Genomic DNA, 15,423 nt, shown 5'->3' with positions numbered 1-15,423 from the left:
GGATGGGCCGTCACCTCTTCCACACAGTCCGGGTCATGAGGCTGTGCTGCATGGGCCTGTTTCGTGAGTTGAGTTGAGAACCTGCACAGACTCATTCAGGCATTAGTATATGGATGGGCCGTCACCTCTTCCACTCTGTCTGGGTCATGAGGCTGTGCTGCATGGGCCTGTTTCGTGAGTTGAGTTGAGTTGAGAACCTGAACAGACTCATTCAAGCATTGGTATATGGATGGGCCGTCACCTCTTCCACACTGTCCGGGTCATCAGACTGTGCTGCATGGGCCTGTTTCGTGAGTTGAGTTGAGAACCTGCACAGACTCATTCAGGCATTAGTATATGGATGGGCCGTCACCTCTTCCACACTGTCCGGGTCATGAGGCTGTGCTGCATGGGCCTGTTTCGTGAGTTGAGTTGAGAACCTGCACAGACTCATTCAGGCATTAGTATATGGATGGGCCGTCACCTCTTCCACTCTGTCCGGGTCATGAGGCTGTGCTGCATGGGCCTGTTTCATGCGTTGAGTTGAGAACCTGCACAGACTCATTCAAGCATTGGTATATGGATGGGCCGTCACCTCCTCCACTCTGTCCGGGTCCTGAGGCTGTGCTGCATGGGCCTGTTTCGTGAGTTGAGTTGAGAACCTGCACAGACTCATTCAAGCATTGGTATATGGATGGGCCGTCACCTCTTCCACACTGTCCGGGTCATGAGGCTGTGCTGCAGGGACCTGTTTCGTGAGTTGAGTTGAGAACCTGCACAGACTCATTCAGGCATTAGTATATGGATGGGCCGTCACCTCTTCCACTCTGTCCGGGTCATGAGGCTGTGCTGCATGGGCCTGTTTCGTGAGTTGAGTTGAGAACCTGCACAGACTCATTCTGGCATTGGTATATGGATGGGCCGTCACCTCTTCCACACAGTCCGGGTGATGAGGCTGTGCTGCATGGGCCTGTTTCGTGAGTTGAGTTGAGAACCTGCACAGACTCATTCAGGCATTAGTATATGGATGGGCCGTCACCTCTTCCACACTGTCCGGGTCATGAGGCTGTGCTGCATGGGCCTGTTTCATGCGTTGAGTTGAGAACCTGCACAGACTCATTCAAGCATTGGTATATGGATGGGCCGTCACCTCTTCCACTCTGTCCGGGTCATGAGGCTGTGCTGCATGGGCCTGTTTCGTGAGTTGAGTTGAGAACCTGCACAGACTCATTCAGGCATTGGTATATGGATGGGCCGTCACCTCTTCCACACAGTCCGGGTCATGAGGTTGTGCTACATGGGCCTGTTTCGTGAGTTGAGTTGAGAACCTGCACAGACTCATTCAGGCATTAGTATATGGATGGGCCGTCACCTCTTCCACTCCGTCCGGGTCATGAGGCTGTGCTGCATGGGACTGTTTCGTGAGTTGAGTTGAGAACCTGCACAGACTCATTCAAGCATTAGTATATGGATGGGCCGTCACCTCTTCCACACTGTCCGGGTCAGGAGGCTGTGCTGCATGGGCCTGTTTCGTGAGTTGAGTTGAGAACCTGCACAGACTCATTCAGGCATTAGTATATGGATGGGCCGTCACCTCTTCCACTCTGTCCGGGTCATGAGGCTGTGCTGCATGGGCCTGTTTCGTCAGTTGAGTTGAGAACCTACACAGACTCATTCAGGCATTAGTATATGGATGGGCCGTCACCTCTTCCACACTGTCCGGGTCATGAGGCTGTGCTGCATGGGCCTGTTTCGTGAGTTGAGTTGAGAACCTGCACAGACTCATTCAAGCATTAGTATATGGATGGGCCGTCACCTCTTCCACACTGTCCGGGTCATGAGGATGTGCTGCATGGGCCTGTTTCGTGAGTTGAGAACCTGCACAGACTCATTCAGGCATTAGTATATGGATGGGCCGTCACCTCTTCCACACAGTCCGGGTCATGAGGCTGTGCTGCATTGGCCTGTTTCGTGAGTTGAGTTGAGTTGAGAACCTGCACAGACTCATTCAGGCATTAGTATATGGATGGGCCGTCACCTCTTCCACACTGTCCGAGTCATGAGGCTGTGCTGCATGGGCCTGTTTCATGCGTTGAGTTGAGAACCTGCACAGACTCATTCAAGCATTGGTATATGGATGGGCCGTCACCTCCTCCACTCTGTCCGGGTCATGAGGCTGTGCTGCATGGGCTTGTTTCGTGAGTTGAGTTGAGAACCTGCACAGACTCATTCAAGCATTGGTATATGGATGGGCCGTCACATCTTCCACACTGTCCGGGTCATGAGGCTGTGCTGCAGGGGCCTGTTTCGTGAGTTGAGTTGAGAACCTGCACAGACTCATTCAGGCATTGGTATATGGATGGGCCGTCACCTCTTCCACTCTGACCGGGTCATGAGGCTGTGCTGCATGGGCCTGTTTCGTGAGTTGAGTTGAGAACCTGCACAGACTCATTCAGGCATTGGTATATGGATGGGCCGTCACCTCTTCCACACAGTCCGGGTCATGAGGCTGTGCTACATGGGCCTGTTTCGTGAGTTGAGTTGAGAACCTGCACAGACTCATTCAGGCATTAGTATATGGATGGGCCGTCACCTCTTCCACTCTTTCTGGGTCATGAGGCTGTGCTGCATGGGCCTGTTTCGTGAGTTGAGTTGAGTTGAGAACCTGCACAGACTCATTCAGGCATTAGTATATGGATGGGCCGTCACCTCTTCAACACTGTCCGGGTCATGAGGCTGTGCTGCATGGGCCTGTTTCCTGAGTTGAGTTGAGTGAGAAGCTGCACAGACTCATTCAAGCATTAGTATATGGGTGGGCCGTCACCTCTTCCACACTGTCCGGGTCAGGAGGCTGCGGCGGCATGGGACTGTTTCGTGAGTTGAGTTGAGAACCTGCACAGACTCATTCAGGCATTAGTATATGGATGGGCCGTCACCTCTTCCACTCTGTCTGGGTCATGAGGCTGTGCTGCATGGGCCTGTTTCGTGAGTTGAGTTGAGAACCTGCACAGACTCATTCAGGCATTAGTATATGGATGGACCGTCACCTCTTCCACACTGTCCGGGTCATGAGGCTGTGCTGCATGGGCCTGTTTCGTGAGTTGAGTTGAGAACCTGCACAGACTCATTCAAGCATTAGTATATGGATGGGCCGTCACCTCTTCCACACTGTCCGGGTCATGAGGCTGTGCTGCATGGGCCTGTTTCGTGAGTTGAGAACCTGCACAGACTCATTCAGGCATTAGTATATGGATGGGCCGTCACCTCTTCCACACAGTCCGGGTCATGAGGCTGTGCTGCATTGGCCTGTTTCGTGAGTTGAGTTGAGAACCTGCACAGACTCATTCAGGCATTAGTATATGGATGGGCCGTCACCTCTTCCACTCTGTCCGGGTCATGAGGGTGTGCTGCATGGGCCTGTTTCGTGAGTTGAGAACCTGCACAGACTCATTCAGGCATTAGTATATGGATGGGCCGTCACCTCTTCCACTCTGTCCGGGTCATGAGGCTGTGCTGCATGGGCCTGTTTCGTGAGTTGAGTTGAGAACCTGCACAGACTCATTCAGGCATTAGTATATGGAAGGGCCGTCACCTCTTCCACACAGTCCGGGTCATGAGGCTGTGCTGCATGGGTCTGTTTCGTGAGTTGAGTTGAGAACCTGCACAGACTCATTCAAGCATTAGTATATGGATGGGCCGTCACCTCTTCCACACTGTCCGCGTCATGAGGCTGTGCTGCATGGGCCTGTTTCGTGAGTTGAGTTGAGAACCTGCACAGACTCATTCAGGCATTAGTATATGGATGGGCCGTCACCTCTTCCACACTGTCCGGGTCATGAGGCTGTGCTGCATGGGCCTGTTTCGTGAGTTGAGTTGAGTTGAGAACCTGCACAGACTCATTCAAGCATTAGTATATGGATGGGCCGTCACCTCTTCCACACTGTCCGGGTCATGAGGCTGTGCTGCAAGGGCCTGTTTCGTGAGTTGAGTTGAGAACCTGCACAGACTCATTCAAGCATTGGTATATGGATGGGCCGTCACCTCTTCCACACTGTCCGGGTCATGAGGCTGTGCTGCAAGGGCCTGTTTCGTGAGTTGAGTTGAGAACCTGCACAGACTCATTCAAGCATTGGTATATGGATGGGCCGTCACCTCTTCCACACTGTCCGGGTCATGAGGCTGTGCTGCATGGGCCTGTTTCGTGAGTTGAGTTGAGAACATGCACAGACTCATTCAAGCATTAGTATATGGATGGGCCGTCACCTCTTCCACACTGTCTGGGTCATGAGGCTGTGCTGCATGGGCCTGTTTCGTGAGTTGAGTTGAGAACCAGCACAGACTCATTCAGGCATTAGTATATGGATGGGCCGTAACCTCTTCCACACTGTCCGGGTCATGAGGCTGTGCTGCATGGGCCTGTTTCGTGAGTTGAGTTGAGAACCAGCACAGACTCATTCAGGCATTAACTCATTCAGGCATTAGTATATGGATGGCCGTCACTTCCTCCACACTGTCCGGCTCATGAGGCTGTGCTGCATGGGCCTGTTTTGTGAGGTAATTAACACACTGCAGAGTGATTTTTCTGATTTCCCCCAGTGGGGGCTAGAGGTTTAGGGTCACCTAAGTGGCTCTCTTAGTTCCAATCATAGGCTCATAAGTTTGGAAGGCAGGCAGGGCAGGACAGAGTTTGTCACATATGAGAGTGGCCTGAAATGTGACTCCGGGATTCCGATTCATCCATGCATGCCACTCACAGAAGAGCTGAGGACTATGTGCGCGCGTGTGACCCCTGATTATGATGATCATGGTAAAACTGTGTGGTATTTTTAAAAATTTCTCATTTTTAAAATGCCACCCAATTATATGTGGATTGCATGTGATATTTACAGCTGTAGAGAAAAACAAAGCACAGCATGGGGTCAATGACCTCCACCTCCAAAGCTTGTTGTGGTCATACCTTATGCTATAGTTTTCTAAACGAAGATTCTTGGACAGTCAGACAAATTAAGTGCATGATCAAAGCAAGTATTGGCTGGCAGCTAGAACAATCCAGTAAGCAACTCCCAGAAAGCATAAGTCACATACAAATGGTAACCACTGATCAGGGGACTATGGCTGCCCATCTCTCACCTTCTACTAACAGGACATCACTGACATAAGCAGCTAAATACCATGAGTATGATAAACATGATCCTGTGGTGGCAGTCCTAAGTGAGGGACAGCCGGGGCTGGGTCGCGCGCCATGCCGCGCAGCAAAGAATGAGACGGAGCCAGGACTGCTCTACACACACATCTGTATTCTCTTGCCTACAGCACGTACTGACCTTATCCAATCCCGCCCAGCGTCACTTCCCTCCCCGCCTCCCGTCCCGCCCTCTTACCCCAGAACACAACTGTCAACGTGACAGAACCCTTAACCAAATGTCTTTCGACAGATTTCAAAGAGCTAAAACAGGAGAAAAAGACAACTGAACTTATATCCAGACAGCCCTATCATCCAGAAGATACGATTGCGTTCTCCAGATTTACAAGAGTTTACAGCAAATCCAAAGTCATCATTATCGAGAAGGTCTCGAGCAATCCGCTTCAGCTTAAGAAAAGCTCTACATAATTACCTAGGGGCTACGGGATCCTCTAGCATAAAAAAGCAAGATTATTTGTTTTGATATGTTCAGGAGTTTTAAGATTAACCAGAACATTTTAGCATTACAGAAGGAAATTATATCACAATTTCCTAGGATCAATGCAATGCTAAAATAGACACAACCAATCTGTGGAAGAGACATGGCCATCTACTAAGCACCTTGGAACCACTTGGTACACTACTATACACTGCACTCCCAAACGCCTTTGGTGAATTGGCAGGTAATGAACCAAGAGCTGTCTATCCTGTAGACGTTTTGTATCAACCGCCAGCTGTGAACACAGTACCCAACGCATTACACATCACCTGTGTTACTCCTGTGCAACAGAAAAACAAACATTGGTAGATGTCAATGGGCCTCATTACACGGTAGGCGGAGAACCATGGCGCTATTAGCGCCATGGTTCATGCCGGTAAAATACCGGCACCACCTTGGTGGAAAGGGGAATTACCGCCCCATTCCAAGGTTGGCGGGGCGGTAATTCCCCCTTCCACCATTGCCCTTCCCCATTCCCATTTTTGCCCCATAGGGTATAATGGGAATGGGGAAGGCGCTAATTACGGCACCGCAAATTGCGGCACCGTAATTAGCTCCCTGGGTCCCTTTGCGGGTTGGTTTTTAACGCCTGCAAAAAGCAGGCATTAAATACCCCCAACCCGCAAAGGGACCTCGTAGTAAGGTGGTAAGAATTTACCGGTACCCGTAAAATACCGGTACCGGTAAACCCTTACCGCCTACCGTGTAATGAGGCCCAATGACTTATGAAATGACATGTCAATAGCAAATCTCCCTTGTGCTGCCAATCTACTGGCAAAAACAGCCACAGAAGGATTGCAATCTTTAACATACACAAACACTCTTCTCGATGACGCGTAGGTGAGATTTTGACCTGTACATAGTACAGAGCTGAAAGTAACAGTACTGCTAGAGGTCTTGAGATGCGAGGCAAATAATGGACAAGCAGATGTGCTACTGGACCTATCGGCTACGTTTGACACCAGTGCCCATTACATTTTACTTTCTTTTGGCATACATTGATTTCATAGATCAAGAGCTAAACTGGATTACATTTACCCTACTTAATCTGCAACAGAAGGCAGCCATTTTCTCACCACTGATGGTATGGGACGGGGGTCAGTCCCCTTTGCGTTTTACTTTAGCCCTGCATTTCACAGCATTCTGCTGTGTGGATCACTTGTATTTGCTGCGCTCCGTTGTTCATTGTATTTACCTTCTTGATTTGGTTCCTTTTACAGTCTTGGTAATGCCATGCCGCGGCGTGCGACTGGGCGACTCCATTTTCACCTTTTATTTCTGCATTCAATCTTATTTAAATGTTATTTTTACTCAATCCTTGATTATTTATATTTATTTCTCTCATGGTTAGGTGGTGGGAGGGTGCCTGGCCTCCTGAGCCCCCAAGGTTTCGTTCCTAGTAGGCTTCTCCATTTATTTCTTACCAGCACTCACCGCAGTCTCTCTTTCCTGTTGGCTTGGCAGGGGAGTTGGGAGGGCCTCTGCAATATCATGTGTCCATATAGGTCCTCTGCTAGCCAGAAGCGCAGCAGAGGGGCGCAGCGGACTCGCGTGGAAGTTGCACCAAAGTCCAGACCGTCTGTGCCCATCCGTGGCATGGCTGGAGAGAATGGATGCTTTCCGTGGGTTGAACAGGCAAGTATTAATACTATTCGCTATTCTCGCAAGTAACTTCTTATTCTCGCCCCTCCGAGGACAGTCTTGCCTCTTGCCAGGTAGGTGCTTTGAGCCAGACAGCATTAATCTGCTGTTTAGGGCTCCCGATTCCTCCTTGAAATGCCTCCTGGTGAATTCTCGGCACCTGACAGTGCATTGTGCTCAGGACCGTGACATCCTCTCTCACTACAAGCCAGACTTTTTGTGTCACCAAAACTTGGTTAGTGTGATGCCTCCGGTCCCATTCTACTTCAACTGCTTCTGACAAACTATAACATTCTTTGCTACGACTTTCCATCTTTGCGTCGTGATGGGGGCAGGGGACGGGGGGCGGAGGGGTAGCCATCATCTTCAACTCTGGTTTTGCTGGCTCACAGCTAGCTTTGAACCATCATGTTGAGATGGAAGTGTAACTGGACCGCTTTACATTGTCTTCTAACTGCACTATTCATTTCCTGGTCGTTTATTGTCCCCCGTGGCAGATCCTTCTTTCACCTACTTGACTGCTTTCTTGAGCGGTGGCCGATTTGCATCTTCGGCACCCTTACCTACTGATCCCACACCATAAGTTGGGTAATGCTCTGGACCTCATATTTGCCCCCACCTCTGAGGCATCATTGTTTTCTGCTCTCCCCGTCATCTGGTCAGACCACTTATCGTCCCTTTTTCTTGGGATCCCCTATCCATCAAACCCCCTTTCCGGCCCCAAACCAGCCTCAGGGCGCGGTTGGAGGTCAATGAATAAAGATGTGATTATTGGCCAAATTTGAACCCTCTTGGCTGATTTGCCCTCGTTGGAACTCGAAACTCTGTCTTCCACGTTTACCTCTGTGACTTACTCGCTAGCCCCTCATTACATTTTCCAAACCACGAGTCTGAGCCCTGTTACTCTGACGAACTGCATGCCCTTTTCATCTAGCACACCTCTTCGCTGTACCATAGAGCAATCTTTGACGGCAAACAGGCCTATTTTTCCTATCACATTGCAGGCTCTATTAATCATTCCAAAGCCCTATTTAAGGTAATTCGCTTGCTATCATCTGTTCCTTCGGATTCTGTTATCGCCATGCAGGATCTTTGAGATTCTTTATCCCAATTTTTTGTGGATAAGATTGAAAATATCTGAATCTGTATTAAATCTTCCGGTCTTCAGTCGACAGGTGCATCAGCCCCAGCTCCGTCCCAGTCCAATGCTGCGCTATGGTCAGAATCCCCCGTTTTTACGATTGAGAATATTACAGCTGCCGTTTTTAAGCTCAAATCAGCATCGCGTAGGGACCCCATTCCACTGTCCATCCCCAAAGACATTCATCCCCACATTACGTATTTTTTACAGCTGGCCATAAATAATGCCTGTCAAACAGGTCAGATTCCCACTTGCCACAGTGATCCCACTCTTGAAGAAACCCTCTCTCTTAACTTCTCCATTCCTTTTAATTTCTGTCCCTTCTCTCTCTTAACATCACTGATGAAGCTTTTGGAATCTCTAGTCTGTACTCTTCTCAGCTGTTTTCTTATTGAATCGTCTTTCTTCCACTCCTCACAGTCTTGTTTTCACCCAGGACGAGTGACTGAGAGCGTGCCGGTGTCGGTAGTGGACGATCTAACAATGATCCGTGATCAGGGCAGTGTGGGAGTCCTGGTTTTACTTGATCTCTCTGCCCAGTTCAATAGCATCAATAATGCAATCTTGCTGGATTGCCTGGCTGGAGCCGGCATTGCTGGGACTGCCCTGGCTTGGTTCTCTTCTTTCCTCTGTGACCGTTATCAAACTTCATCTATCCCTCCTTTCTGTTTGCAGGGTAAGGCTCGCACCGGAAGTGCCCCACAAGGGTCTACCATCTCACCCATGTTGTTTAACATCTATGTTCAACCTCTGACCAAATTCATTCTCTCCCACGTCTTCATCTTTTATTCTTACAAAGATGATACCTAGATCCTGGTCCGCTTTGATCTCACCAGCACTGAGGTAGCAACCAGGTTCAGGGTCTGCCTCGATGCCATGGGGAATGAATGTGTAACAACTGGCTCAAGTTGAACAGTGAGAAAATTGAGATGTTGGTGGTTGGCCCCCCTCTGCATCCTCTCTCTGGACCTCAGCTTTCTGCCTTGCTTCTTTGGGTCCTCTAGCTGTCCCCTCCACCACTGTATGGTGTATGCCTACCTCTTTATGGAACCCCAAGTCAGTGCCCTATGTCAGCGAGGCTATTTTCATCTGAAGCTCCTCTGGAAGGTTCTCCCCTTTATTCCGGATGAGCCTCGAGCCCGGTTGTGTCAGCCTTGGTGACCTCTTTCATCAACTATTGCAACTCGCTATTCTTAGCTCAACCTGTCTATCTCCTGCAGTGCTTCCAAGTTCTCCAGAACTCGTCAGCGTGCCTAGCCACTTCCCCTCCTCGCTATGCCCATATCTTGCCATTACTACGCCAACTTCACTAGTTGCCTATTGCCGCCCAGCCTTTCCAAATCAAAACAGCCTGCCTTGTGCATCATGCTTTCTATTGTCAGGGGGGAGACTACCTTCAGCAAAAATTCCTCCCATGTGTACCTGGCTGAGCACTCTACTCCTCGGATACTTGCCTGCTGTCAGTCCCTAGGTGCAAGCTTTGCCGGATCGGGGGCCAAGCTTTCTCTGTGGCAGCCTCACCCTTTTGGAACTCTCTGGCCTGTTATTTACTTAGCCTGTCTAATCAGCTTTCCTTCCAGCGAGCCTTAAAAGCTCACCTGCTCAGTTTGCTTATCCCTCCTTTTGAGCAGTGCCACGATACCACAGTGGCGAACGTTGCGCTTTATAAATAAATAAACAAACAAAACCATTTAGGTCTAAGCAAGAGAGTACCGACTGTAGAGTACCTCAGGGTTTGCCAATGTTGCCACTACTTTTTAATATATCTTACCTTCCTGATAGCCCTGATTTGTGAAAAGTGAAGAAGTGTTTATAACTATGCAGGATACCTAGTTCTTATAGACAGAAAACATTCCTTGGATCCTACGATCACCTTGACAGCGAAGAACTTTTTCCAACTTAATAACATGTTGAGAAATAAAACTCAGTTCCTCATTTGCCAACGTAAAGTCGACATTGATTACGCAAATGGCGTGTATTTTTGTATTCCGATGTCTCTGTTTTCAGGTCTGCATATGGTGCAGAAAGCGACGGCAAGGGTGCTATTGTATTTGTAACTGAGAAAATTCGAGGACTTACCTCTGCGTTCTCTGCAGTGGCTGCCTGCCTGTTCAGGCCAGAGTAGAGTTCAAAAGTCAGTGAATCACGGACCACTTTTAATAACAAGAACCCGAGTGTATGAGACAACAACCTAGTCACTACCAATGAACAGAAAACCTAAGTTTCAACAGTGTTAGGTGTTTGACGACGCCTAGGTTTAACAAAACGACACTCCGAGGCCGCTTTTCGTCCCGCACTGCCACTCTTAGGAACGCGCTTCCTGAAAATCTGCGCGATAACTTTGATCATGTCAGTTTTAGAACAAAAAATAAAGAGGTTACTGCACACATCTTTGTATCAGGGTCCTTCTCTTTGAGTTGTGAGGTGAAAGCTCTTGAGCCCCGGATGGTCACACCCTAGCGTCCACAGCTGCGCATAACATGCACCCCACGCAGTGCTTTCAATTTACCCCATGCCGCAAATATCCCATGTGATCTCAACTCACAATTAGGAGGTATTTCCCAAAAAAGTTCTTTAAAATGTCTCATTTGTAACGTTACCTCCTGGCCCCGGTAATGATCCAACTCGTGCCGAATGATTATGTATCCACCCCTTGAATGCAATCATGTTTGACTTGCGCATATAGATGAATAGAACTTATTTTTCTGTAAAAACCTTGGGGTCCAGACATATAGTCACAGTGTCAAATTGCCATCGCCTACCTGCAACTTGATATAAAGGCTGTCATCCTCCCCCTACTTGATCTGCCTAGACCCCATCATCCCAACTTAGATAGCATCCATACTGCTATGCCTTACTCTCCTTTACATAACTCTAGCTGATTTTCAGAAGATGCTAACTGTAATATTCACCTTCTGTGCTATGGCCACGCTCGCATACCCTGATATTCTCAGTCAGGATACCTATTTAGGAGCCTCCCCCTCTGTGATAGTATCCGTTCCACCCAATGCATCAAATATAGCCAGTCATCATACTGACCCCTCCTGCTCAAAGCATTATTGCAGGCCAGGACCAGCAACCCTTGCCTCCCAGCCTAGCTCCACCACTGATAGAAACAACAAACTACGTGTTAGACTCACTAAACTGTATGAGCCGCCTCAAAGACTCCTCTCTGCCTCCAAACATGAAACCAAAGGCTATTAAACTAGAGAACTTAATGCTCCCAACTACCCGTCCGTCCCTCCTGCCACCAAAGGTCCTACCATTTCCAGAACTAAGACCAAACCAATCTCTCATACGGACTTTATACTAAAAACGGAGGCACATTCCTACAAAGGAGTACTCCTCAACACAAGATCATTAGTCGCCCATGCCCTTGATATAGTAGATCTAATCACTGAAGCTAAATTAGACTTCATTGCTCTAACTGAAACATGGCTACACAATGCTGCAGGTCAGTCACTTATTGTGGCCATCCCAGACGGATACACTATATCCAGGCAGGACCGTGTGGGCATCCGTGGCGGTGAGTGTGTGGAACGGAAGAGTACGTAGTACTCATCTGGACGAGTAGTATGTCAAGCGGACGAGTAGTATGTTGAGCCGATGAGTGTGTAGACCAGATGAGTGTGAGCACATGCGTATGGAATACATGAATGCATGCGTGGGGCACACTGGAGATTGAGGGTAGACTAGAGCACGCAAGGTCGGCTAGAGTGCATGAGTGTGTCGAGCAGACAGGAGTGTGTAGGGTAATCTTGACCGCCTATAATAAAAAAAAAATGCATTGAACGGACCTGATCGCATAGAATTGCGTGATGTACATAATATGCTTTAGAATGCATAGAACATTTGAAAGAACATATATCATACCACACTCCACGCTTACTCTCCTCTTTACACCACCACTCAACTAGAACACAGAGATACTATGACACCATTCGGTATAACTGTTCTCATATCAACATATCCCGCTCACTCCCCATCACTCTAAGTAAACACTGCTGGTTTCACCCCCCCCAGCCAGGCGTTCTCCTCAGGCTTAACGCAGCCACACTCGGTCTGGATAAATCCTGCCAGAGCGAACACATACTCCTGATCTCTCAACCACCACACCTACCGCTAAGAAGCAGCTACCACACGAATTCTGCACCAGCTGCACACATACCTGGCGTGCACACGCACCTTTGGACTCTCTCTACTCTCTCTACTGACCCGAACTTCGGTTCCCAAGGGCGTTCAACCTACCAGCGCCTTCAGACCATACCAATGGTATATAAGGCGCTATATAAATGCAAAATAACAATAACAATAACAATATCCAAAGAAAGTTTAGCTCTAAGGCTAGCCTCCACCCAAAAACTGCAATCGTGAGAATCCCTCACCGCCAAACTCCCCATAAATAACACCCAATTTCTCACTATCCACCTATTCTACAGACCGCCCGGCCCTCCTGGGACCTTTGTGGAGGATCAGCATAGCCTATTAACCAACAATGTCAAAACAACCTCACGACTGCTGCTACTAGGTGATTTCAACCTAGGACTTAACGATCCAGCAGACACGCATGCATCTACCATAGCCAATACTTTCACCTCACTCGGACTTGCCCAAAAAGTTAACTCTCCCACCCACCTGAAGGGAAGAACCCTAGATTGGGTTGCCGATGTTAATTGCTCAGCGGTCATCTCCTCCATCACACCACTACCCTGGACTGACCACTCCTTGGTCTCATTTAATCTACTGACCTCTAGACCACCCACCATAACTGTGCCATTGGCACCACCCTGCCCAACAAGAAATAGGAAAAACATAACAGTGGAAAAAATTATCCCAGCTATCCTCCCAACTCTAAACGCATTGCCAGACAATCTAGATCCTAACATACTAGTTCACGAATACAACAAAATCATGTTAGATACTATGGACAAAATTGCCCCACTTAAACTTCGTACCAGTAAGCCCAAAACTCATCTAAACAAATGGTTCACACCTGAACTCAAGGGCCTCCGATTACAAAAGAGAAAATGTGAATCCGCCTGGAAATCATGCCCATCTAGTGAGAAGAAAGCCACTCTAACCACCATCTCACGACAGTATAAAACTGAAATCTGCCTAGCAAAGCGGAACTCTTACAACAACCGTATTGCCAACTCCAACTCAAGCATGAAGGAGCTTTTCTCCATATTGAAGGAACTTGAGTCACCCATTGCCACACCTGACACCAGTACCAAGGATCAGACCTGGTGTGCAGATATCCTACAGGCATTAGCTAACAAAATAAATACCCTACAAAATAAAATTCAACTAAAAAACGACTCCTTAAACCTTCCCAACCCGCCCACGCCTCCGCCTAACGCTTTACCTAGCACACAGACTAACAAATTCTCCTTTACTTAAACCACCATCTTGGAGGTTGAGAAAATCATACTCTCACTCAAACCCTCGAACTGCAAAGACGACATCTGCCCTGCACACATAATCAAAGATGCCGCCAGAGACCTATCGCCTTTCATTTCCAAACTTATAAATGCATATTTTTCCTCGGGCAACATCCCCTCTAATTTAAAACAATCCTGGGTGTTCCCCCTCCTCAAGAAGCTAGATCCCCTCATCCCCACCAATTTCCGTCCCATCACCACGGTACCTTTTCTACTGAAAATCTTGGACAAAGTGGCCTATGTCCAGATCCAAAATACTTTGAACTACACAAACTACTATGCTCCAGACAATCGGGTTTCCTCCCACTACACGGCAAGGAATCAGCCCTTATCGATCTAAAGACCCAAATAGATGAGTTGAGGGACAAGGGAAAGACAGCACTCCTCCTCCTACTTGACCTCTCTGCGGCATTCGACCTTGTGGACCACAAGGTCCTATGTAAACACCTGGATTCAGCAGCTCACTTCTCCACTGAAGCCATCAGATGGATTGAATCCTTTCTGAGCGAGAGAACGATGAGAGTCTTCTCCCCCTCAGCAGCAGCAGACCCCTCTCCTATCACCTGTGGAGTCCTCCAGGGCTCATGCGTCTCCCCTACCTTACGCAACATCTTCACCAAACCTCTATTCGACGATCTGCACCATCTGGGTATCACCTACACTAACTATGCAGATGATACTCAGACTCTCCTCCCACTTTCAGGGGATCACAGCAAGGACAGAGAGTTGGTGAACAGGGTGTATCTCATCATTCAGGCATGGATGGCATCTCATGGCCTATGCCTGAATGATGACAAGACAAAGCTAATCATCCTGGGTCCACCTGCCAATATTAACAAATTAGGCCTTGAATACGCTGAGTTTAATATTGACGGTAACATTATCAAAGTATCCAGGGAGGTAAAAACTCTTGGCTTTTAGCTGGATTCCACTATGTCATTCACTAAACAGATCAATTCACTAGCATCCACTACTGCGTATACTTGTAAATTAATAAGAGCAGGCAGACCATTCCTGTCCAATGATAGTTGCATGATCCTGGCGAGAGCCCTCATACTCTCCAGACTCGATTATTGTAATGCTCTCTATAGTGGTGCTAACAAAACTATCATCCAAAGGCTACAAATCCTACAAAACAATGCCCTGAGAGCTGCGCTCGGCATAAATAAAAGAGAGCATATCTCCACTATTAAACGCCAATATAATTGGCTCTCCATTGACAACAAAATCATCCAATTAAAGATGGCCTCCCTAACCCACAAAGCCCTCAACAATGCTGCCCCCAGCTATCTGATGGACAAATTAAAGAGAAAATCATCCATTAGACAGACTAGAACCATCAATTCTAATTGTCTGATGATTCTCAGATTCAAACTCTCCACCATCGTAGGTAATAGCTTCCCTGTGAAAGCTGCTACACTCTGGAATTCCTTACCACACAATCTGAGATCAGACCAACCCTACTTACACTTTAGAAGGAACTTCATCAAACATTTGAACTCCAACAACCTCTAGCCACCCTCCTAGTAGCATCATTTAG

General features: G+C 48.1%; 1 protein-coding gene across 1 annotated transcript in view; it reads right to left on the bottom strand.

Moving 5' to 3' along the window:
* Positions 1-15,423, bottom strand: part of LOC138521346 (parathyroid hormone/parathyroid hormone-related peptide receptor-like) — a 280,555-nt gene that overhangs the window by 72,864 nt on the left and 192,268 nt on the right. The gene's annotated exons all lie outside the window — the stretch shown is intronic.

This window comes from Ambystoma mexicanum, chromosome 13 (assembly GCF_040938575.1).
Source record: "Ambystoma mexicanum isolate Mex_15411 chromosome 13, UKY_AmexF1_1, whole genome shotgun sequence".
Lineage (NCBI taxonomy): Eukaryota > Metazoa > Chordata > Amphibia > Caudata > Ambystomatidae > Ambystoma > Ambystoma mexicanum.
This window is presented reverse-complemented; position numbering and strand designations above follow the sequence as displayed.